General features: G+C 55.2%; 1 protein-coding gene across 1 annotated transcript in view; it reads right to left on the bottom strand.

Moving 5' to 3' along the window:
- CASZ1 (castor zinc finger 1) overlaps window positions 1-19,431 on the bottom strand; it is a 122,547-nt gene extending 103,116 nt beyond the window's left edge. The window contains exons 1-2 of the mRNA XM_021684036.2: window positions 19,376-19,431; window positions 8,338-8,487 (exon numbers count right to left, since the gene is read on the bottom strand). The gene's annotated coding sequence lies outside the window, so the exon portion shown is untranslated. The remainder of the gene's footprint in view (window positions 1-8,337; window positions 8,488-19,375) is intronic.
- Window positions 19,432-22,856: the final 3,425 nt, after the last annotated feature.

A 22,856-nucleotide genomic window follows, 5' to 3' on the forward strand; every position in this document is an offset into this window, starting at 1 on the left:
TGATCTTTGGGACGAAACATGATTGTCTAGGGCAGCAAGGGTTAACACCGGGGCTGGGAGAGGCCAGGCAGCACGAAGCACTCCCTGTTTATTAATAAGCTATTTATCACCAGCTTTGCTTTTAATGCCATTTGGGCTTAATGTCGTTAATGAAATATAAATGCCCATGCTAACGATGTGGGTCAGAGGCAGCACGGGCAGCAGACGGCTCACGAAACAGGGCCAAACCGCCGGGCACGCTGGGGAAGAGGCTGAGAGCTCAGCAGGAGGAAGAGGTTGCCACCGGCTCGGCACCCCCAGCCCCCTCTGCTCCTGTGCCAGGGGGGCTCCACAGCTGGCTGTGTGTGTGTGGGGAGGAAAGGCTGGGAGGAAGGCAGCCCAGGGGCTGGGGGAGAGGAGGCCTCGAGGGCACGGGATGTTGTTAACTCCTAGAGAACGGAGCGGGAGTGAGAGAGCTCCCACCTCGGGGGCACCGCCTGCCTGGCATCAGGCCCCTTGGCTGCAGGAGGCTGGACTACCACCAGCTGGCAGTGGGCCCCTCTCCCCGCCCTGAGCGCCCTGACCACTGGGAACAGAGCCGGGGTGAGAAGGGTCATGAGAGGGAACAGGGAGGATCCCATAGGAAGTAAGGACTCCAATAAAGACCAGCATGACATCCCAGGCTACCCAACCCCCCTGGCTCGGGCTGTTCAGTGGCCTTGGGGGTGGGCGCCGAGAGGTCAGCAGATGGGTATTTCTATCCAGTGCCCTGAGGCCCTGGAACCTGGAGGTGGCTCTGCATGGCAGGCTATTGTCCCTGACCTTCTACCTGACCTGACCTGGCCCTGCCCACACAGTGGGTCCTCCCTGCTGACCTCTCCCTAGGCTCAGAGCAGATAGATGCCCTTAACAGATGATGACCACCTAACCCAGATGACCCCAGCAACTTCACACGTTCCCCTCTGCAGAGGCCCCAGACTCTTCCCAGACATGAGCACCCCTCCCCACCATCCCCCCACCCTCACCGGGGGAGGCAGCTCTGGGACTTCCTTCCCGCTTGGAGGCCACGGATCCTTCAGAGGAGACTTGGACTCTACTCATCCAAGGGCCACCTGGGCCCAAATATAGGTTAGAGACTCCTGCAAGCGGCTGACCTTTGTTCCATCCTCCTTGTCCTGCAGCAGCATGCCCATGAAGGTCACTGTCCTGGCCCCGCCTTGCTCCCCAAGGGTGCTACCTCTTCCAGAGGGAGCTCCAGGCTATTCTCAGGAGGGAGCCCAGCAGCCTCTGTCCCTACCCGCTCAGGACTGGCTGAGGAAACGCAGGATGACCATTGGCGAAATCTGAATTTCAGATAAACCTCGCATACTTTTTTAGTGTACGTGCGTCCCCGATATTACATGGAACATACTTCTACTAAAACTTACTTGTGGTTTATCTGAAATGCAAATTTCACTGAGCATCCTGTATTTTTTTTTCCAGTTTTTATTTTAATTCCGGTTCGTTAACATACAGTGTCATGTTAGTTTCAGGTGTCCAACATGCAGCCCGTTTTTTTATTTGCTAAGTCTGGCCACTCTCTCCTGCTTCTCGGCAGGTAACACTGTAGGGAGCAGTGAGGGAGAAAGGAGGACCCCGCCCATCTCGGGATAGCAGTCCTCCTTTCAAGAGGCTCTGTTTGTCACTGTCCCACCCCCGCCTCCGCCCTCTCCCCTCAGTGGTCACTACGACACAGCCCGGTGGCACGGCTCACCTGTGGGGGTCCCCTCTCCCTGCACCCCTCAAAGTCACCTCCGTGTCCCCAAGGAGTACAGGGCTCATTTGCTGGGGCTTGGTGGAGCTCAGCTCAGAGGCTAATCCCCTGGGTGGCTCCTGTCAGATTATTAATTAGCTAAAGCGGATCGGTCCTGGAACAACATGCGCTTGGACTTCAGATAAAGCAGGCCAGGGGAGCCGGGCGGGGGGCTGCTTAAAGTGACAAGAGCCTGTTTCTGAACCGCTCCCCGAGGAGGACTGAGGGGGTGGGGAGAGGCGGGGGGGGGGGGGGGGGCGCGGTTTGCAACAGAGCCCTCAGCACTCCCCTCCCCTGCTCAAGAGCACACACCCGGGAGGCAGTGGGTGCAGACGCACCTAGGGACCCGGAAGAGGAGGAGTCGGTGACAGTTGGGTCTTGCTTTTTAATAAAGAACTTGTGCCTGATCAGATCGAGTCACCCAGAACTCTTCCAAAGCCTCTTATTTCACTTGGGGTAATGGCGACGAGGCCTGGGGGATCTGGGGTCCCTCGCGCACCCCCATGACCTCACGTGGCATCTCCCCCACGAGCTGCCCTCCAACAAGTCAGGCTGCTCTTGCATCTAGGAGCTCACACTTGCTGTTCCCCCTGATGGGAACACTCTTCTCCCAGGTATTAAGTAGGGGGGCTCGCAACATCACCTTCTCCGTCCTTACCCAGATGTCACCATCCCAGTGCTGTGTCCCCCAGATGCCACACTGAAGAATTACAAACCATCCTCCCCCACCCCCGCCACACGCTCTCCCCATCCTATTCTCTAAATGTGCTGGTTTTCTCCTGGACACACGTGGCCATCCAACAAATACTGTATTTCTTTATCTCATTTGTCATTGCCTCCCTCCACTGAAAGGCAGATCCCACAGCACTGTTCATTCGCTGCTGTGGTTCGGGTCCACTTCGCCGTGTCTCTCAGTAAGGCTTGATGAATGAATGAAAATGAGAAATGAATGACCGAGGTTGAAGGTCAAGATTCGGACCACCACCTCTTCCGGCTCTGAGCCGAATGTGGCTGAACCCTGGACTGCCCTGGAGGCTTCCCAGGCACCCATCTCCCCCGATTCCCCCTTCTGCCCCCACAGAGGCAGGTGCTCCTCTCACCTGGTCCTATCATTTCCCTTAAGATGCATTTCCGGCTCTGGGTCTCCTGAAGGATGGCCTCGGGGACCCATCTCCCTGCCACCCAGACCCTCCCCCAGCTGGGCCTGCTACGGGCTCTGCCCCAGAAGCAGGGGTAGGGTGTGGGGTGGCAGTGAGGGGGTGAGGAGAGGGAGTGGGGGCTCCCAGCTGCTGCCCGGGCCCAGCTCAGCTGCTGGCAAACTCCGGGGCTTGGATTGTTTTGACTTGAGTCGGTGAAGCTGAAATATTGAGTCACAACGGCCCTAAACTTCATTACCAGCTTTTAGCACAGATTACTAAGGGAAAAAAGTTGCTTTTAATTGCTTCTCCCGATTAGCATTTCTGGAGAAGAAACTAGTGATTAATTACACCTTCCCATTTCCACTCGCCCTGGCCACAGGGGTCCCAACCCCAGGCTGCCATATGGAGGCTCAGGGGCAGAAAAGACACCTGCTCCCTAGGGGCCAAGAAACCCAATCAGAGAGAAAACATGAGTGGGTAGCGGAAGGTGAGGAACACGCCCAGAGTAGGTTTAATGGAGAAGCAGTAGCTGGTGGTGTGGGGCGGCCACGCAAGTGTCCCCACACTGGGCTGCCTCAGGCCTCTGTGTGGTGTCCTCTGGGCTGAAGGGCTTTCTAGACCAGCTCTACACCTGGGTAGATTCTGGAATAATAGAGGCCGGGGAAGCTGGGGGAGACAGAACAGCAGGAGCCCCGGGATCTGCAAGAGAGGACGACATGTTCACAGTCCCTGGTACTCCTCTCTGGGGGCACCCCAATGGTGCTCCTCCAACACCACCAGAGTGCTCTCCCTGTGGAGGCCCCAAGGTCACAAGGATGGAGGCAGGGCAGAAGTGCCTCTCCCCTCGTCCATAAGACCTTAACCCTCCCAAAGCCATGGGCTGTTGTCCCTTTGGAGCAACCGTGTCACCAAACGCAGAGAGGCCCCGAGGTAGCTCCAGACAGGCAGGTACGGCCGGCCCTTCCCCATCCCTCTCCCCTTGGGTCTGTGCCTGGTGGGATCCAGGGGCTTCCTGAGTCTGCTAAGAGACAGGGAAAACTGAGGAAGGAGGCCCAGGGCCGGGGCGTCCGCAGCATCAGGGCCGAATTCTCACCCTGAATAGAAACCAGAAGGTTCGGTGACACTTCCCAAGCCTTGTAGTTCAGCCATCCCCCCCGAGAGTGAACTTACCTAGGGGTGGCACAGGGCTCGGACCCCCAAGTCCCATAGCCAGTACCTCTCCTGATCCCCCCCTCTGCACCCCCTCCCCCAGCTGCTTGCCTGGAGCAGCCAGCCCCACATCAGATCAGAGCCCGGGAGGAAGGAGTTAGAACTGTCCAGTCCAGTTACGAGTGAAGGCCATGGATCTAGTACAGGCCATGGAGGCAGAAAGCAGAAGAGCCTCCCCCGCCTGCCCACCCAGACACACCCTCCCCCGGGGCTCAGCCCAGGGTTCTGATGTTGGCAGACACACCCAGGAAGGCTGGCTGACACCCCCTCGGAGCCAGGCAGAGGCACCAGCTGCCCGCCTGGGACATCCCTGTCACCCCCTGCGAACGTTGCCAGCCTGCCCTTCTGCTCCCTCCTGTCACTCCCCCTGGAGGTCAAGCCTCCAGAGCTTTCCTGGAGGGCTGAACTGGCCCATCTGGCTGAGAATATGTTGCCAGCATGGGCGAGTACTCACTGGGGCCCCCGCAGCCGGCTGTGACAGCTCCATGCTCCCTCCTCCCAGGCCTCTGGCTTGCTGTCTAGGACGGGTAACACTTACCCCGGAGGGCCCAGGATCGCTTCACTGTGATAGCATCGCTGTTTGGGGTTGCCTGCCCCATCCTAGCCCAAGCAGATGATACTAAGACCCAGGAGAGCCGAGCCTTGTATCAGAGGCCCAGGAAAAGGGGACAGTGGCCCAAGTCAAATCTGATGGGGTACCTATGGGAATCCACACCGTGAATTGTGAAAGGACTTTCCACATGCAAAGACTGCTAGGATCCCTGCCCATACACTGGGGCTGGAAGCTGAGCTGGCCCCAGTGGAAATGAGGAGGTCTTAGACAAAACCTTAGACAAATCTGGCCCTGGGTGACCGGATGCCCGGGAGAAGGTATGCAGATGCTCAGCCCTTGAGAACACAGATCACATTTAAGACCACAGTGACAGGAACTATACGAACTAGACCCAACCTCAAACCCAGCACCGAGCCCACGGAGCAGAGGCACAAAACAAGCTCCCGTGCAGTCTTTGGGCCAAAAGGATGGCGAGCTTGGAAATACCTACTGAAAACAATGCCAGAGACGAGCGGGCCTCTGGCCTTCCCTCTATATGGTACCGGACAAGAGATGCCTAAACCACTCTACCACGCTTTCTCAGCAGCCAGCACCGGGCCCCGGATGGTGCTTCTCCCTAATCCACAAAACGTATGGCCTCTGAAAGCCACGGGTGGTGCCTGGCACTGGCAGGGTGGGGGTGTGAGAGGACAGGAGATGCAGGCCCACATCGGGGCCCCCGGAATCTGGGGTTGGCCTGGCTCCTCTTTTCGCCATTCGCTCCCACAGCAAGCACTACTCACCCTCCCTCTCAACGCATGGACTCGGCGCCCTTCCACGCTGTCCACCTCCTCGTGTCAGCGTCCATCCACAGCAGCCTCCCATCTGGCCTGCTTTCTCCCCTTGCCCCCGTGCAATCCATTCTTCCCACTGCAGCCCCAGCCAGCTTTTCCAAAGCAAAACCCAGATCACTTTACCTCCATGCTTAAAACCCTCCAGTGGCTTCCTGTCACCTAAAGAATAAAATGCCAACTTCCCCGGCCTACTGACCCCTACAAACGGGTCCACCTCCCAGCCACCGGGACCTTCCTTCTGTTACCAAATGTACTGAGCTCATCCCACCTCAGGACCTTTAGACCAGTCGTTTTCTTTCTGGACTATTCTGCCTGCTCCTCAGAGAGCTGTCCACTTCCTCTCCTTCCATCTCAGCTGTCACCTCCTCAAAGAGGCCTCCTCTGACGGCCCCCTCACTTCATACCACTTCATCCTATATCCATTCTGTGCTAATGGTGTCCTTGTTCCTTTTTTGTGGATTCCTTGTCTGCCTGCCCAACCAGAACTCCATGAGAGCCAGGGCTGTCTTGTCCACTCTACCCCCGATGACTGGCAGACACCAGGCCCTCGGTTTCTGTTGATTAAATATAACCAGATCTTACGCAGCACAACCAGAAATAGGGAGAGTCTGAACTAGACAGGAGCAGGCCTGTGGATCAGGCCTGAGTATAGACTCACCTTGGCCCACACTCCAAGGTGGTGAGGAAGGACACCTCTGAGACCATGGGTCAACCCTGCCCCAGAGGACGTGGGCCTGCGGCCAAACCCAGTTCCTGGGAAGAGGTGGGTAAATGTGGAGGGGCTTGGCCACAACATTCCCTCTCAGGGCCCTCAGAGTTCCCAAGCTTCGTTATTAAGCTTTAGATGGCTGATGCCAGGACGCGGGAGCCCCACAGGACTCGTGGAGCCCATCCCCTAGGCCAGCACGGCCCCTGGGAGTCAACAGTGAGTGGAAACTTCAGAAAGGGAAAAACTAATAGGCATGTTTTGCCGAGGGAATGAAGAAAACAAAAAGCCAGCCACTGAGAAGAGAACGGGCAATAGTCCCCCTTCAAAGCGGGGAGCTATACGCACTTTGGCAACCTGCTGCTCGTGTGCTGGGCCCAGCCAGGGCCAGGGAGACCAGGTAGAGGCTTGAAGACACGTGGGCCTGCCTTTCCAGGACCCACGATGATCAGAGAAGCAGAGTCAGGCAAGAAGAGCCCAAGAAGTGTAGAGACATACAAGTGCTCATGCCAAACACCCAGCAAGACCACTACACCAACAATCTCGACACCGCCATCAGGGGACAACAGCAGCACATCTTAAATGTGGACAGACCAGCTCCTGGAGTGTGATCGCTTTCTAGACACCAGGAAGAAGAGTCTCGGTGACGCAGTTGCTCCACCACAGTAACCCAAGGCGACATTTACATCTGATTTGCAAATCCCTGCCCTGTATCCAAGGCTTCTAGTCCCTGAGGTGGCACAGCCTGGAATCAAGCAGGCTCACAGCTTTGGGGACCTCTCAAACCCCAGTGGGCACCAAGGCACCCATCGCTGCCAAGTGCTTCTTCCCTGCAAGTTCAAAGTCCAGAGTTGCAGAGCCTGGCCACGGAGGGAGGGGCAAGACACACCTGCCCATGGCGCCCACAGGGAGGGACGGAGCTGGTAAGTAAGCTGGGGCTGCTGACTCCTGTCCTGCGCACACAGGAGGAGTGGCTTGCGGCCTTGCCCTCCCCGCCATTTTCTAGACCCTCCACCTCGGCCCCTGTCCTAACACCATGCCCATCAACTTCATCAGCACCTAACCCTTCTGGACTGGTTTCCTTGGGACCCCAAGAGAACACTGAATGACGACCAATACGTGGTAAGTCACCTGCTGTGTGTCAACCCCCCACCATAAAAACTGCCACGTCTGCTACCCGCAGGGAGATATCTGACAGTACCAGCCTCACAGACTACCCATCCCTGGTGTTAAGTGACCTGCCTTCGGCGAGGGGCGATTTCTGAGCCTGGCTCAAGACACCTGTGGGAGCCGCCTGGGGGGCTCAGTTGGTTGAGGATCAGACTCTTGATTTCGGCTCAGGTCACGATGTCAGGGCCTTAGGGTCGAGCCCAGCATTGGGCTCTGGGCTCTGTGCTCAACAGGGAGTCTGCTTGAGATTCTCTCTCTTCCTCTGCCCCTCCCCTGGCTCACATGCGCACACACTCGCTCTCTCTCTCTCTAAATAAATGAAAAAAATCTTTAGGAAAAAAAAAAAAGACACCTGTGGCTTCTCCTCTAAGGTGGGTCCTGCTTGGGCTGGAGGACCACCCGAGAGAGCTCCAACAAGTCACACATGAGCTCAGAGCAGCGCCGCGGCCTCTGGACATGCGGATGGGCTGGACCTACCGCTCCCAGAGAGGATGTGCAGAAATGTCCCAATGCTTAGCTCCAGGAGTGCTGTCTGCTAGGGCACAGGCCTTTCTCAGAGGGTTCTGACCCAGATGGTGGTGGCTCAGGCCTGGGTGGCTCAGTTGGTTTGGTACCATTCAGTGCCATACGCTGGTAATGCTGAGAGGATTCTTAAAGGCCATTTATTCTAATATCCTTATTTTACCCAAGGCAAAACCAAGATCTGGAGGGGAGACAGCAGTGACTCAGTGTCAAAACCAGGGCCAATACGCCAGGTCCTGTTCCTAGGCCAGGGCTCTGTCCTCAACCCTCCGTCTTCTTACTTTCACCTAGGGTGCCTGAGCCACCACCATCTGGGGCAGAACCCTCTGAGAAAGGCCTCCTCAGTCCCTCTCCTAAGAAGGAACCCCCAAACTGGCCAACCACAGCCCCCACCCACATTTCCCAGACACATCTTGGGCATCAGGAGTAGCTACCTTTGCATCCCAAGAGGCCGGGGTCCAAAGTCCACTCCAATGCTGGAGCTGCAGGATCCCCTTCTACGGGAGGGGGTCGACAACTGTGGCGGCTGGAAGGGCAGGTGAGATGGAAGGGGTCTTTGCCTTCAGTCGGCGAGGTCTGTTTGCCTACCAAAATGAAAAGGGAGAACAGATTATTAGGCTACAGCGGAGACCCACAAAGCTACTCCAGAGAAGAGGACAACAGATGGCGTGGTTCCGACATTTTGCACCGTAACCAGCCAGCCCGTTGCTGGTAAGAGTCTCGGACCCTGCCTGACCCTACGACCAATGCACCCTTTGCACAATCATTAGCCAATTGCTAAGCAGCGTCACACCTAACACAAGAATCAGACAGGTAAAAACCATGATAGGCCAATCAGATGCCACCCCAGGTAGAACAGAGGGATCACACCCAAGGCTTGGCACCCCGGCACCCCAGGGGGAAAGGTCAGCCTGACAATAGATCACGCTGACCTGGAAGGCAGATCAAAGCCACACAACCAAAGGAAGCCTTGGGCTCCCCAACCTCTGCTCCCTCCCCGTTCCCTAGGCCAGCTTCCAGCTGCTCCCATGAACCCCCAGTGGCCTTGTGGGAGTCTCTAAAAACGGAATCAACAGGTGTCTCCGCAGTGACCCAGGATGGTCAGTTTGGTTTCTTCTGTTTCCCCCCCTCCTCCCCACCACCATCCATGCTGGTCCCGTGCCATCTCATCCCATAGAACAGAACAGAGGGTGCGGGCACATACCGAGAGAGGACTGCTGAGATTCATGTGTGATAGGTGTTGGCCCAAAAAAATGTGGCCAAAGAAAGTTGGTGCCCTGCTACCGGCAACCTTTGTGTCAATTTAAGCAAATATTGTGGTGTTTCCATGGTGATTCCTGTTTTGAATATCCACTACACTCACTTTTTAAAGGGCTTTTCCTGTTTGCGTTTCAACTTCAAATCTGTAAATATTTTCAGCCTTTTTAGAAAAATCAGCCCGTGCGCATGCAAACACGAATACAGCACCTAACCTCGGTGCACAAGCTCCCAGGCCCGGAGGTCCAGGCGCATGGATGGGAGAGTGGGGTGTGGAAACCCCAAGGGGGCTCTCTATCTGCTCCCACACGGCCCCCCCTGCACATGGGGCTGGCATCAGGGAGGGTGGTGGCTGGGGGACGGCAGCGTCCATGGCGCCTGTGTGCTCCCAGAGCGTGTGAGCGGGCTCGGCCTGACTCTATGGTGTGGCGTGGTGTGGGCAGCCACCCAGCAGGTTCTCCGATGTGGCCCAGCCCTCGGATCCCCGAGCCTCCCTGGAGGGCAGGAACCCCTCCTCTCCTGCCTCCCAAGGCTGGGCCCCGAGTGGAAGGGGTTGTTGGGCTGTGAAGGCGAGAGGTCCCAGCAGCGGCTCCCCCCACCTCGACTCTGGGGCACTGCCACTGAGCCGGGCCAGTGACAGTGGCCCCAGGACTTGGATCAGCCCGGCTCCCACCCCACCCTTCGGCACCATACAGGGTTAACAGCGGGTTTCCTGGTTTCCATGGATTCCCGCCAGGCCCCTAATGTGAGTTTCGTGTGATTTGGGGGAAGTGGATTTCCTTTGTTTTCCAGTTTGGGAATATTTTTTTCTCTAAAAAAGAGGAAAAAACACTTTAATGGGAACTTCAGGGCCACTGGGAGACTTACTCTTCTGGGCTTTGACATTCCCCTGCCTGTTGGTCCAGAATCCCCCAAAGCCCTGGGCAGCTCACCCACCAGCCAAATATCTCCAAGCCAGAGAGGAAGGGGTGCCTCAGACCACCTACAGCTCCCTGCCCCCAGAACATTCTTCTGCTGGGGGGGCTCCATTCCAATATCCCATCAGAATGGCCCCCGCCTCACCTGAAAGCCAACATTTTGTACAGGTGGCTTACACTCTCCCCTTGCAGACATACACATTTCCCAGGGAAAAGGTCAAGAGGAACACTCCCACCTCCCTGATTCCTGGCAAGGAGCTAGAAAGACCAGAGCCCGACCACACACACGGGAATGCGAACGATACCAGGCTCTTATGCCCTGGCTCAGAAGGGGATTCCAGTTCCAGGAGAAGAGGGTGTTCCAGGCCCTGGTGCGGCCCTTGTCTGGCCTCTTCCAGCTGAGGGAGGGGCCTGCCCAGGGCAGAGGGAGCTTCTCACCTCGGCAGCAAGAACAACTGGAGAAAGGGTGTGGCCAGGCCTCTTCCTCCCCCTCCTCCTCAGTCTTCCCCATTCCTGCCATCCTCCAGCCCTGCCAGGGTGTGGCCTTGCTCAGGGACTGTCCCCAAGGAAGTGGCCTGACCTATTTACCAAACCAGGGCACAGGCCTTGGGGCCTGCCATGGACGGGGCCCTCCCATGGCACAGGCCCCCGGGGCCATGGCGGTAGCATGAATCTCGGTCAGTAGGTAGAGAGCCCAGAGGACAGAGCTCTCTGGCCAGCAGCTCCGGGGTGAAGGGGTGAGAAGCCATGTGCAAGTACAGAAATAACACAGGGCCGAGAATCAGCAGACATGGGTCTGAGTCCCAGTCGGGCCACTTAACTCACTGAGGGCCCTGGGACAGGCCGTATGATCTCCCCAAGGCCCGATTTCCTCACAGATGGAGGGGACACCTTCTTCCCTCCTACCTAGCAGATGTGGTGGGGCATCACCAAGAGATGCGCAAGGTGTTAACAGCGCTCCAGAAATGTTCTCCCCTACCACCACCTTCTTCTCCCACACCTCTTCAAGGTGACCTTCCAGAATCTGCTCCAAGCAGGCCCATATGCCTCTCTGCTCTGCTCCTCACGCATCCTTCAGTGTGGCATTTAAATCTGTACCGGACTAAAGTAATTCGTTCACGAGTCTGTCCCCACCATTGAGTTTTTAACTCCTCAAGGGCAGAGACCAGGTCCTAATTATCTTTGCGTCTCCAGCATTTAGCACAACAGCTGGCCCACAGTGGGCAGCGTGTTTGCGGAACTGCACCAGTCCCTGATCTCATGTCACAGTCAGATGGGCCTGGGGCAGCTTCATCCCTGTCCAACGACAGAATACTTCACTGGCCGTTTCTCCTGCTCCAATCCGTCTGGTTCCCCTAAGCCCCAACCTGCATCTTGGTTCTCGCGCCTCCATTAGCACCATGAATGAATAGCTTCCAGATTCAAGGGCACCGCTTGGTCCCCTGATGCCAAGAAGAACTGACTGAGCACCTACTATGTGACAGAGAGCATGCTGGGAGTGGAGGGCACACCAGATGATTGGTTTTCACAACTCTGCCAACAGGCCCACGTGATGCCTTCTATTCACCAAGCACCGTGCTAAGTGTTGTACACGTGTAATCTCGGCAAATCTTTACAACACGATGTAGGAAGGATTAGGGTCCCTGTGGATCAATTAGGGAGGGGAGGCACAGAGATATGAAGTGACTTGCCAAAGGTCACAGAGCTCAGGCCTGGACTCGGGGCTGACAGGTTCCCAGGCCCAACTTACATGCAAGTTCCCCTTTGTCCCCACCCCTGGTCTCAGCAGCGACCCACACCTAATGCTCTTCCCGCTCCTGCATCTCCGTCCTCCTGTCCCCAGACAAGTCTCCCTCAAACCCCGAAGAGCCAGCAGAAAGCACCCAGAGATCACAACCAGAGGGAAGACAAAGGTCGTGCTTAGGTGATTCCTTCTGGCTGGGCTGTGAATGGGGAAAGGTTGGGGCCTATGGTGAGGTGCCCGGGGAGCAGGAGAAACCCCTGAAACTACCTAGTAAATGGGGTCCCAGCCAAGGGCATGGCCTCCTGGAGAGAGAAGAGCTGAGCCGCCCACTGCTGTCATTTGATGAGATGGGAGACAACAAGGCCACCTAGAAGAGGGCCACTCTGAGTCAGAAGGTTCTGTGGGAATGGGACAGCTTCTGTTTCTTCTCTCCAGACCAGGGGCAAGCTAAGGGGCTTCTCCGTGGGGAGGAAGTGGGGTAGCACAGAGATTTCTGCTGCCTCATCCACACTGGGACCTCCTACTACAAGGCACATCTGCCTCAGAGATGTGGGACTGAGAAGCAGGGACACAGGAACCCCTGATTTTCATATGGGTGAACGTGCGTGGCGAGGGTACCCAGCATCTCCCCAAAGGAGAGAAGATAACAGGAGATGACGGGGAAAGATCTACACACGAGAGGATAAAGGGCTGAAGGATCAGGCCAGGATGGGGAGAGGACAGAGCCCTAATGAGCAGATTTCATAAACCACCTGGAGTGAAAACAAAAACACAGACATGTACATTGCCCAACTTCAGGCTGTATGGAAAAGGGGGAAAAAAAAAACAATAAAAAAATCCACATCTTAATACAAAAATCCTACACGATGTGTTGTGGCACGAAAGTGTTTTTCACTGCATTTTTCATCTGTGATCTCACACAGCCTACGATGGGTCCGCCCAAAGCAGTAGGTATTTGATGGTACACAAACAGAGCAAACACATACACAATTAACCAAAACAAGGGCAGCAAATATTCAAATTGGTCCAAGCTGGCATCTCAGGACTTTGGGTGGCCTCCGGAGATGGCTACATTGGCTCTGCGGATGGGCCCCTCACTTTCTGAGGGAGAGAAAAGGGGGGACAAGAACACAGCTCAAATGGAAGGAAACGGCGCGGGGTTCTGAGAATTCAGAACCCCACAGGCGGCACTCCGGGCCAGCTGTTTATGTCGCACTTAAGGTGCTGTCCTGCTGCCGACCGGGGGACAGAGAGGGGACCCACACCCCAGAGGCCCCTCCTGCCTCTCGCTCACCCCAGTTACTATCCGGCTCCTTTTTGTTCTGCCCCTCCCCCCTTTTAATTGTTGGATGAGTTTACAGAGCTGTGTGCCAAAAACAATCAACTCTAGGGAACAGAGTTCTACAAAAAGGGCGTGTCGCCAGAGGGAGACGGATATCCATGGAAACCACCACCTTTTCAGGGCAGCCTAGGTGAAGCCAGGATAAGGGGGATGGTGCGGAGGTAGAGAGGTAATACTTCACGCAGAACAGGGCCCCAGAAAATGCCGGGGTCGCCGATGACCCGAAGGAGCCACATGAAGTGTGGAGGGTCCGGAGACCACCACGAGGGCAGGGCTGTTGGAAGTCACGTGCACACACACGTGCAGGCACACGCAGAGGGGCCACCCCTGCCAGATCCTGGGGACGGTGCGACACGGGGGTTTAGTGTACAAGCTCCGGAGCCAGACCGGCAGGCATGAATCCAGGCTCTGCCATTTACAGTTTGGGTGAGCTTGGGCAAATAACTTTAACCGCTCTGTGCCTCAGTTTCCCCATCTGTAAAATGGAATAATAAATCAAAAAGGCTAAATGAAGGCGGGGATAAGGGTCTCCAGACTCTGCCACAGTACAGGAAAATGACAGTTGATGTTTATTAAGCAGTACGTACTAAGGATTTCAACACATTAATATCACTGTAAGAACCCAACGAGATGGGTTATTATCTCAAATGGATAGTTGACTGACTGAGACTCAGAGAGGGAGGTGACCCACCCAAGTCACACACTCAGAAGTGGTTTGAACCCAGGCCTATCTGCCACCTTTGCACTATACTGCTTGGCAAGGGGAGGCAGAGGGAAGGGGCTGGGGAGGAAGCGAGGGAGGGATGGGCTTTCAGGAGATTCTCTCTCCAGACTGGACCTGGATGCACAGCAGTGGGACCCAGACATGTTTTTCTCAAGCTTCCAAAGGGAAAACAGAAATCCTCCAAGCCAGGGACTGCCGATGGAAGGAACAAGGAACAGGGAAAAGCTGAGGTGGCCACGTTCTTCAGGAGTTCCCATCCCAGTCCTGACTCGAAGAGGCCCTCTGAATCTCCCCAGTGCCCAGGCGGGCATCCCCGGAATCAGGAGATCCCTGGAGGGAACACGGCAGCACCTCCCAACCACAGAGACCCAAAACCTAGGAAAAGTCTTATTTCTGGGTCAGAACCCTGCGAACAACCCAACTGTCTGCCTTCCCAGAAGCTAGCCAGACCCCTGGAGGGGATGGGGCACAGGCAAGGGGAGCATAGGCCTCCTCTATGGCGAGGCCAGGGCCGGGGAGGCCATAAGCTGAAGTCACAGGCTGCCTGCCCTGAGTGGTCTTATCCTCACCCTGCTCGGAGATGGAGGCCACGCAGGCCTGGTGGCTCAGCCCTTTCTGCCATCGACCACCCAAACTCATTCAGATACTTCCTCTCTCGCTTGCTTTTTAAAAAAAATTTTAATGTTCTCTATAATTCATCCGTCCCAGAAGATAATCGATAGAGCCCGTAATGAAAATCTGAGCCATATTTTATGATCCGCTGCGAGCAGAAAGGGCCACATCAGCAGGTCCGGTTTTGGCTCTGCCTATCTGTCTTGCCCACTGCTCCGGGGATTACTTCCCCAGCCGGTCCTGCCCACCCACAGCCCCCCACCCAGAGCGCTGCCCTCAGCCACGTGACCAGGGCGTGGACCGCCCTGCTGGAGAGGAGGCTCGGGCCACAACCCCAGCACCCCAACACTCACTCCACCACCCCGCTACAGGATGCCACCGGCCATCGCGAGGTCTTCCTGAAGCTGCCCCAGACCTGGGACCCCAGCACCCCCACCCTGCGACTTCACCACCATCTTTAGTCCCGGCCCTTCCCGAAGCCTGAAGACCCTCACCAGGATCTGGAGGCCTACACCGGCCCCCAACCACAACATTAATCCCCACCAAGAAAGGCTGCCCGCTCCCTGGGGACTCCCGGGGGGGGCGGGGTTCCGGTTAGGGGGAGGGGCTTCGAGGTACACCTGGGATTCTCAGGTCGGTTGAGGGTGGGTCATTATTGCTCATTTTTACTACCTCAGACACGTCCCTCCTCTCCCTGGTCTGGGCCCTGTGAGGTGATGATGTGGATGAGCCAGCCTGAGGGGGACACACTGGGAGTTCAGGGGAGGCAGCCTCCTCCTGTCTGCCAGGGCCAACTGGGGGCAAGCAGAGCCCCGCCTCTTGCCCTGGCACCACCACCGGGAGCCAATCAGCAGGCAAGGCTCTGCTCCTCCCAGAACCCCTTGCTGCCTAGCACCAATCAGAGAGTGCCACAGCACCAGAGCCCGGCCGGGCAAGCCCCGCAGGCCCAATCAGAGCCCAGAGGATATTCCAACACCCCAGGAACAAAGCCTCAAGCCAATGAGAAGGGCGATTCGGCCACATCACGAACTACTATGCAGCCATCAACACACATTTACCCAAAGCGGGAAAACCCAGATGACTCTATTGTTTAGAATGCCGTCCAGTAGAACTTTCGGTGCTGTCCAGTATGGGCAGCCACTGGCCACGTGTGGCTGCGGAGTCCTTGAAGTGCGGCGGGTGTGACTGTGGCACTGAATTTTTTATTCGACTTGATTTTACTTAATTTAAACAGCCACACGTGGCTACAGGCTACGGTATTGGGCGGCGTAGGGTTAGACAGAGAATTTCATGGATGTAGGAAAAAAAAATTCTTCATAAAAAATTTAAAAGCCTATTATCTCAAAGCAGTGGAATAATCATTTTTAACTACAATAACAGAAATAGTTAATGTTTATGGGCGCTGTGTGCCAGGCTCGGTGCTCAATATTTTATACGGATCCTCACACTGAATCTGACCACCTTCCAAGATGCAGACGATCATTATCCCCACTCTATAGGTGAGGAAACTGAGATTCAGCAAACTTAAGTAACTCACCCGAAGTCGCACTGCTGGGTGGCAAAATTGGGTTGCGAACCCGGGTCTCTCTGTTCCCCTAGCCCGTTTAATGAGCGCACTGCATATTTTTAAATTATTTTCTTCACACTTTCTTTGTGTTTTCCAGTGAGCCATAAGCACGAGTTATAATCAGGGAGAAAATGTGTTTTTTAGAAAGACCCTAAAAAGAAGCAAATCCTTCCTCCTCCGGTGGGGAGTGCAGAGAGAGATTTCTGGGACCCCTGGCCAAGTGGGCCTCCGGCTTTTGGATGGAGAAAGGGAAGGCCATGTGGTCACGGGTCCCCTCTGTCCCTCAGGCTCCCACTGCCCAGATGCCAGCACTGAGGAGGCCGGGGGCCCACAGATGAGGCCAGGCTTAGGATTCTCCAGCAACCAGGCTGCCAGCAGGATCCAGTTTCCTCCCAGCCCCACCCCGGAGTGAGTTCCTGACAGGTTTCTCAGCAGTTTTGCAATCACCACCCAGGTCTGCATCTTAAAGAAGGCGGCAGGCCACGGAGGAAAGACAACGCACACCATTCTTACCATGGACCACCTTTCCCACTACCCCTTCTAGGAGACCCAGGAACTCAGGGCCAGCGGCCCAAGCCTGGGGACATGCTGTCTTCCCTCTGTGGGCATAGAGAGGCTTGTTTTTCCCTGGCGGGGGCGGGGGGGGGGAACAGTCATTGTCTCCGTTTGCTCCCTCTTGGGACTGCATCTAGGCTCAGAACGAGGGGGACAATGAAAATCCTCTTGAAAGGTCTGTGATGAAAGAAGAAGCCCCAGCAAAGAAATGGAACCAGGGAAGAGTCCAAGTTGTTTTTGCTTTTTTTCCATAGCACCAACTAGGGGGTGCGGGATAGGGAGCGATTACCCCACTCGGTCTGGTTTCCATTTCAGCTCCCTGACCCACCCCCCCCACCCCACCCCCCAGCCATGCGCAGACCGGTTCTCCTTTCGGGGCAAGCAGGATAAATGTCCTTACTTAAGAAGGTTTCTTCTTATTATTATTATGGATTTTTGGTTCCCTCCTGTCTGCCGTTCTCTGTCATTTCCAATCTACCTTAAGTTCCCCTTGGATTTATATATTTATTTTTTGGGTTGGTTTCAGGTGCTTCTAGTTTATCAAACAATCAGCTCTGTGAGGTACACTGGGTGTTTCCAGAAATTACATCACAAAAAATCATGCAATTAAAGTGTAAGGGAAAAAAAAACATAGCTGTTGCTTCATTTTGTATTTTAATTAGCGACTTATTGTAAACGTAGACTTTTAAAATGGAGGCACCTAAGCAAAGCCAGTAAACAAGTTTTTCTAATGAATTAATTTTACCTCTTCCCTCCTCCTCCTCCCCACCAGCCCAGCTGTCATCTTCCGGAACTTCTTGGCCCTCTTTTTATCTATTCCACTTCTTAATCCTTGCCCAACACATATTAGAAAAAGAATACCCCAAAATAAAATTAGAAGCCACGGCTTGTACGATCACAGAAGAAGCCTCGATGGTGAGCATCTTGGCTGAGGACCCAGCGTGCCACCACCCTTTGCCCTGTCCCCAGCCCTGCAAACCCCTCTCTGCCGGGCCCCAGAGATCCCACTGCTCCTGTCGGTGCCCTGTACTCAGGAGGGGAGAGAGCGGAAGCCCAGAGCAGTGCTGACTGCCCAGGCAGTGGGGAGAAGGTGGAGACATGAAACATCTGCAGCAGGATCGAGGGCAGACCACCTGGAGCGCGAGGGACACCCAAGCCATGTCCCATTGCCCGGAGGAAGGAGAAGGGGCACAGGGGAGAGAAAGAAGAGGGAGCCTGTAGCCAGGGAAAGAGACGCTGAAATTGGAAGGGTCAGCCTAGGTCCCATGGCAGCTCAGAGAGAGGACACATCCGTCAGTCCCAGGCACCCCCGAAGGGTAGATCCAGGCTGCCACCACCGGTGATGCTTCAGGAGGTTGCTGTAGAGTCTTGCTCCTCCCTTCCTAGAAAGTTCCCAGCCTGGGGGTGGTGGTGGATGGGGGAGAGTAAGTTAATCTGCACTTTTAGCCTAGTTTCTGAAGAGAAGGCTAAGCACGGGGACAGAGTTTGCAGGAAAGTAGACAAGCCCCGGATGTCCCAGAGAAGGGAAGATCCCTGGAAGCTGCCTCTGCCCCAGATCAGAAAGTGAACATCACTGGGTGCTTGAATGTCCCTGTTCACTGGGGAGTCTCTGAGCACCCCTGTCATTCCTCCCGGAGGCTAAGCCAGCTTGACAAGGACAGACAGGAGCACACTGCCTCCCTGGTCCTGCATCTCCAAAACCAGTGCAGAGACACCATGGACGAACAGGTTTGCATTGCAGACTCCCTCCTGGGGCAAGCCAGGGTATTCAGCATCATGAGCAGAACTCCACACTGGCCCTTTTTATTTCGAGTGGGAAGAATCCTAACGATGTCCTCTGGAGAAGCTGTCATTCACCTGCTCATTCCCATCTCAGACCATCCTCAAGCTGGGGACCCCTTGCTTCTGACACTAAGCCCACTCCGGGGTCCCCTCCCCTACATTGCAGCAGGTGGCCTCAAGACAAAACTGGTGGGGAAAGGGGCACGCAAGAAGGCTCTAGAACACCTGGTGGCAGAATCCTGGCCCCCACTCACTAAGATTCCCAAAGAAAGGAAGGAGGAGAGGAAGGAAGAACCAGAGAGGAAGGGGCTGGACCTCCATGTCATCGTGCACCGGTGGGAAGCCAGACCCAGCCTCACAGATCCTGCTCGGTTCAGCTTCAATCGGAAAGGAAAGCTCCCATCAAACATGGGCTGGGCAGGGATGTGGGCACTGAGATTAGGAATTTGGAAAACCATCTGAGGAACCTGGCCCTGGGAAGACAGCAACAGGATTTAATACCTTATCCCTGCTGTCTGGTAAACACCCTGAACCATCCCCGCACTCTGTTAGGCAGCCTCGGATCCTCAGGTGTGCCGGCGACGGGCAGGTAGAGACAGACGTGGGCAGAGACAGGAAGGGAGGGAGTGCGGGCCTGGGGGGAGGGGGGCGGGGGAGGCCTGGGAGGTAGGATGGGTGGCAGCCAAGCCAGACAGTCAATGAAACAGCTGACAGGTGCAGGGAAGGGGGGGCAGGGAGAAGAGAAAGGTGAACCGGGGGTTTGGAATACTTGGGGATGCCCCCGTCACACCCCAGGGGGCTGAGTAGGAGGACAGGAAGGGTCACAGGCGTGTGGGCCAAAGACCTAGAAGTTCTGGCCACTTTTTCTTCCTATTAAAAGGGGAACTGGGGAGGTGCTGTGGACCAGGCCACAGGCTCCCCCAGAACAAACAGGACAAAGCAGTAGATAGGGAGCTAGGTTCGGGGGCTTACCAAGGCCACCTATGAGAGTGATCCGCAGTGTCCTCTAGGGTCACCCTCTCTCCAACACGCATGCATAGACCTCATGCTGAAAAGAAAGTCCAATCAAATCAAAGAAGGAGCTTCCTTCTATTCTAGGCTGGAACTGAATGGGAAAGCCAGCATTGAGAGGAAGCAGGGAGGACGGAGGGCAGCCCTCGACCTGCGCAGAGGAAACTCACCTCTTCAGGGGTGGCCTGGGGATGGTTAAGAGCAGACAAACAGAAAAGAGGCGCCCAGGGTCCTGGCTGTTCCTTGGGGTGGTGGGGGGCGAACCACCTTGGCTAGGATCCTGGCACAGAGGTCGAGCCTGAGAGGGGCTCCTGGAGCCACCTCCACCACTAGGCCCAAGTGGGCCACGCCACTAATCCGCTTTTCCCATTTCTGTCTGCTCCTTGATGTAATTACAGTTTTGGGTTGAAATCCACCCAGAGTGTAACCCCTCCGCCCCCTTGCCTGATGCACTCTCTAAATCCTTGGGTACACAGCAGTGCATCTCCCCGCTCTCTGAGAATCGGAAATTATTTCAAAAGCGAAAAGTCGCACCCCTTTTCAATGTCCTCATCTCTGGTTTCTTTCAGCAACCCTCTCAAAGCTGTCCTTACCCTGGCCGCCTCGGCCAGCTCAGGTCCTCCCTCTCTGTCCCCTCGGCCACCGGGGCCTCCTGGGCACCCAGCAGGGGAACAAAGAGGTTCCTGGCCTGTTACAGGGCTGGGCCTGGAGCCCCTTGTCTTCTGCACGAACCCCATGATCCCAAGAAATGCCATCCACAGACCCTGGATCCAAAAGGAAGCTGAGAGGCCCAGATGCAGAACTTGTCCTGCCTTAACCATAACCATGTGTGGTGTTGGTTTTACTGCTGGAAGCCTGACCCTTGGCGATTTCCCAGCACCTAAGTCTGCTCCAAACGTGACCCCATAGGCCCAACTCTAGCTTGTGCCCACCCTCCTCTGCTCAGGTCCCAAGTTCCCTGCAAACCCACAGAGTGCTGACACCCAGAGCTCACACCGTCTGCAGTCAAGGGAATCTTCGATTGCCTTCTGCCGCCATTGTGTTCCAGTCTCTCAACTCTGGTCTTGCCAGTATCAACACTTTGAATCTTTCCATTAAACACACACACACACTCACACACACACACACACACACCACTCCCAAACAAGGGCTAGAGAACACACTGACAAAAAACCCACAAGACCTGGGGTTGGGGCTGGAAACCAGTGTCACCAGCTCACTGTTTCCCCCACATCAGGCAGGCGGCCAGAGAACCCTGGGCAACACGTGTCACAGACCTCGCCAGACATCGGTACACTTGTTCGGGTCCCTACCCTTTGGAAGCGAGTCCCCCAATGCGTCGCTTCGGGCCACTGCTGCTGATAATTTCTCAGAGATAAACAAACCGGTTTGGATAAAACAAGAACCAACCTGAATTCTTCACCCAAAACTCAAAATGAAACTCTCCGGTCTCCTATTTCCTTCCCTTCACCTTCCTATGCCATCATCGGGTTCCCTAAAACTCAGACAACTGGATTTTTTTTAGCTCAGTTCTCTAGCCTTTTTGTTCATGGATATGACCATACCTAGGACCAGTGGGTCCAACCTGACGGGATACTGGCTTTTACTGAAAAAGGTTTTGCTTCCTGTCTCTTAAGTATGCACAGGACAGAAGAAAGAACAGACAAGGGGAACAGGCCTTGGAACCTCTGCTGGGCTGGTATCCTACCTGGGTCCTTTTCCCCAGCTCCTTTTAGGTTCTGGGTCTTTCCTCCATACTCCTATGGCTCCCCTCAATTTTCAGCCCCTTTTAAAAAAAAAAAAAAAGGACCGGACATCTGGTCTACTCCTCCTTTCTAGGAGCAGAGGAAAGCATTGCTCAGTTCCCTTTGAGGAGTCACCTGGTTAATCGAGGCTCAATGTCAAGACAGGAAGGAGGCCAAAGGGCAGAGAGGAAAGACACAGACCTGAGGTCGGCAGCCACGTGTGTCTCCCTGCAGGCTCAGTACGTGACATGCTTGCCTACCCCCAGAGTCATTCGTGCCTGACACTTTCTCACCCACCTCCCCATCCCACCCAATCAGACCTCTGTGCCCCTCCAGCCTCTCTGTGGAACAGTCTCTGCTTTCTGCTCTGAGCTAGTCTGGAACCTCTGCCAGGGCTCCCGCCTCCCAAGTCCCCATCAGTGGGGTCTGCTCGGTCCCTGTAGCTAATTTACACCCGTCAGGGTTTAAAATAGCAGAGGCATAAATGAAAAGTCCAATTTCTTCAAATTTGCATTGTAAAACCATCCTTCAACTTCCTTGAAATAAATTTTACTATTTTATTAGTGCAAACAAAATGGTAATAAAACACTAATACAGCGCCTTGTATCCAGGGGAAGAGCTAAAATTAACATAGAGCGAGCGGTGTTTGCTATTACATTCAATTACCTTTTTACTTGAGATTTACATTCTCATCCCCTTAATCTCCATAGTAGTGGCTTCAGAATCATTCCTCCCAGGCTCTGCCCTTCCGGAGCCCCCACAGCTGGAAGCCAGGCCTCCTGCCCAGATGGCGCTCACCCTGGGCATGGCGCCTACCCCCTTCACCGCAGCTGCCTCTTGTCAGAGGGTACCACTTCCCTCCCCTGCTCGTAATTTCCTCATGTCTCGGCCTCTCAGTACTTCGAAAGTTCAAACCAAAGGGCTCTGACACAAGGCACATTCAGACACGCAGTTATCAATAAGCAGGTGCATGGGGCATGGGCCGGGGGGCATTGCTCCACAAGCCTGCAAAGTCTCTCCTTGGCATAAGAAAGCGGCTGGGAGCTCATGGGAGCCCTGAGGAAACCGGCACCTCTGGTTTGACAGGTTGTGGGAGAGGGTTTGCTGCATGGCACAGCTGGGGACTCTGGATTGTGGCAGGAAGCTCAGCTGTCCTGACGTGGGACAGGACAAGGAACCACTGGGGCCAGCCTCTTACTCTGTACACAGACAGCAAAGCCGAGGGCTTGGGATGTGGCTGCTCACAGGTGAGAGAGGTGCGGCTAGCACTCCCCTTGTCCTCGCTCACCATCCAGAGCTCTTTCCTCAACAGAGACAGACCCTAAAACCAGACCAGTCACTCCAACCACAGCCACAAAACATCTGATGCTCCAGGAGGGTCCCTTTGTTTCCCGGAAGAGGAAGAAAGCAGAATTCCTTGTCTGGGACCAGTCAGCCTTGCCCCGAGCCACTGGCACAGATGACCATATTTCCAAGTGGCCCCAAGCTCTGTCCTGGTTCCAGATCTGTCACTGACTAGCTGTGTGATCATGGACAAGGTGCCTCTCCTCTCTGGGCCTCAGTTTCTTCATCTGTAAGACAGGCACAATAACCTCTGCACCGTCTTCTCAGGAATGATCACCATGACTGAAAGATCAAGAAGGCCCATTAAAGCCCACAGAGCCTTGGAAGCTCCACAGCAAATCCGTTCCCAGGAT

This window comes from Neomonachus schauinslandi, chromosome 4, assembly GCF_002201575.2.
Source record: "Neomonachus schauinslandi chromosome 4, ASM220157v2, whole genome shotgun sequence".
Classification (NCBI taxonomy): domain Eukaryota; kingdom Metazoa; phylum Chordata; class Mammalia; order Carnivora; family Phocidae; genus Neomonachus; species Neomonachus schauinslandi.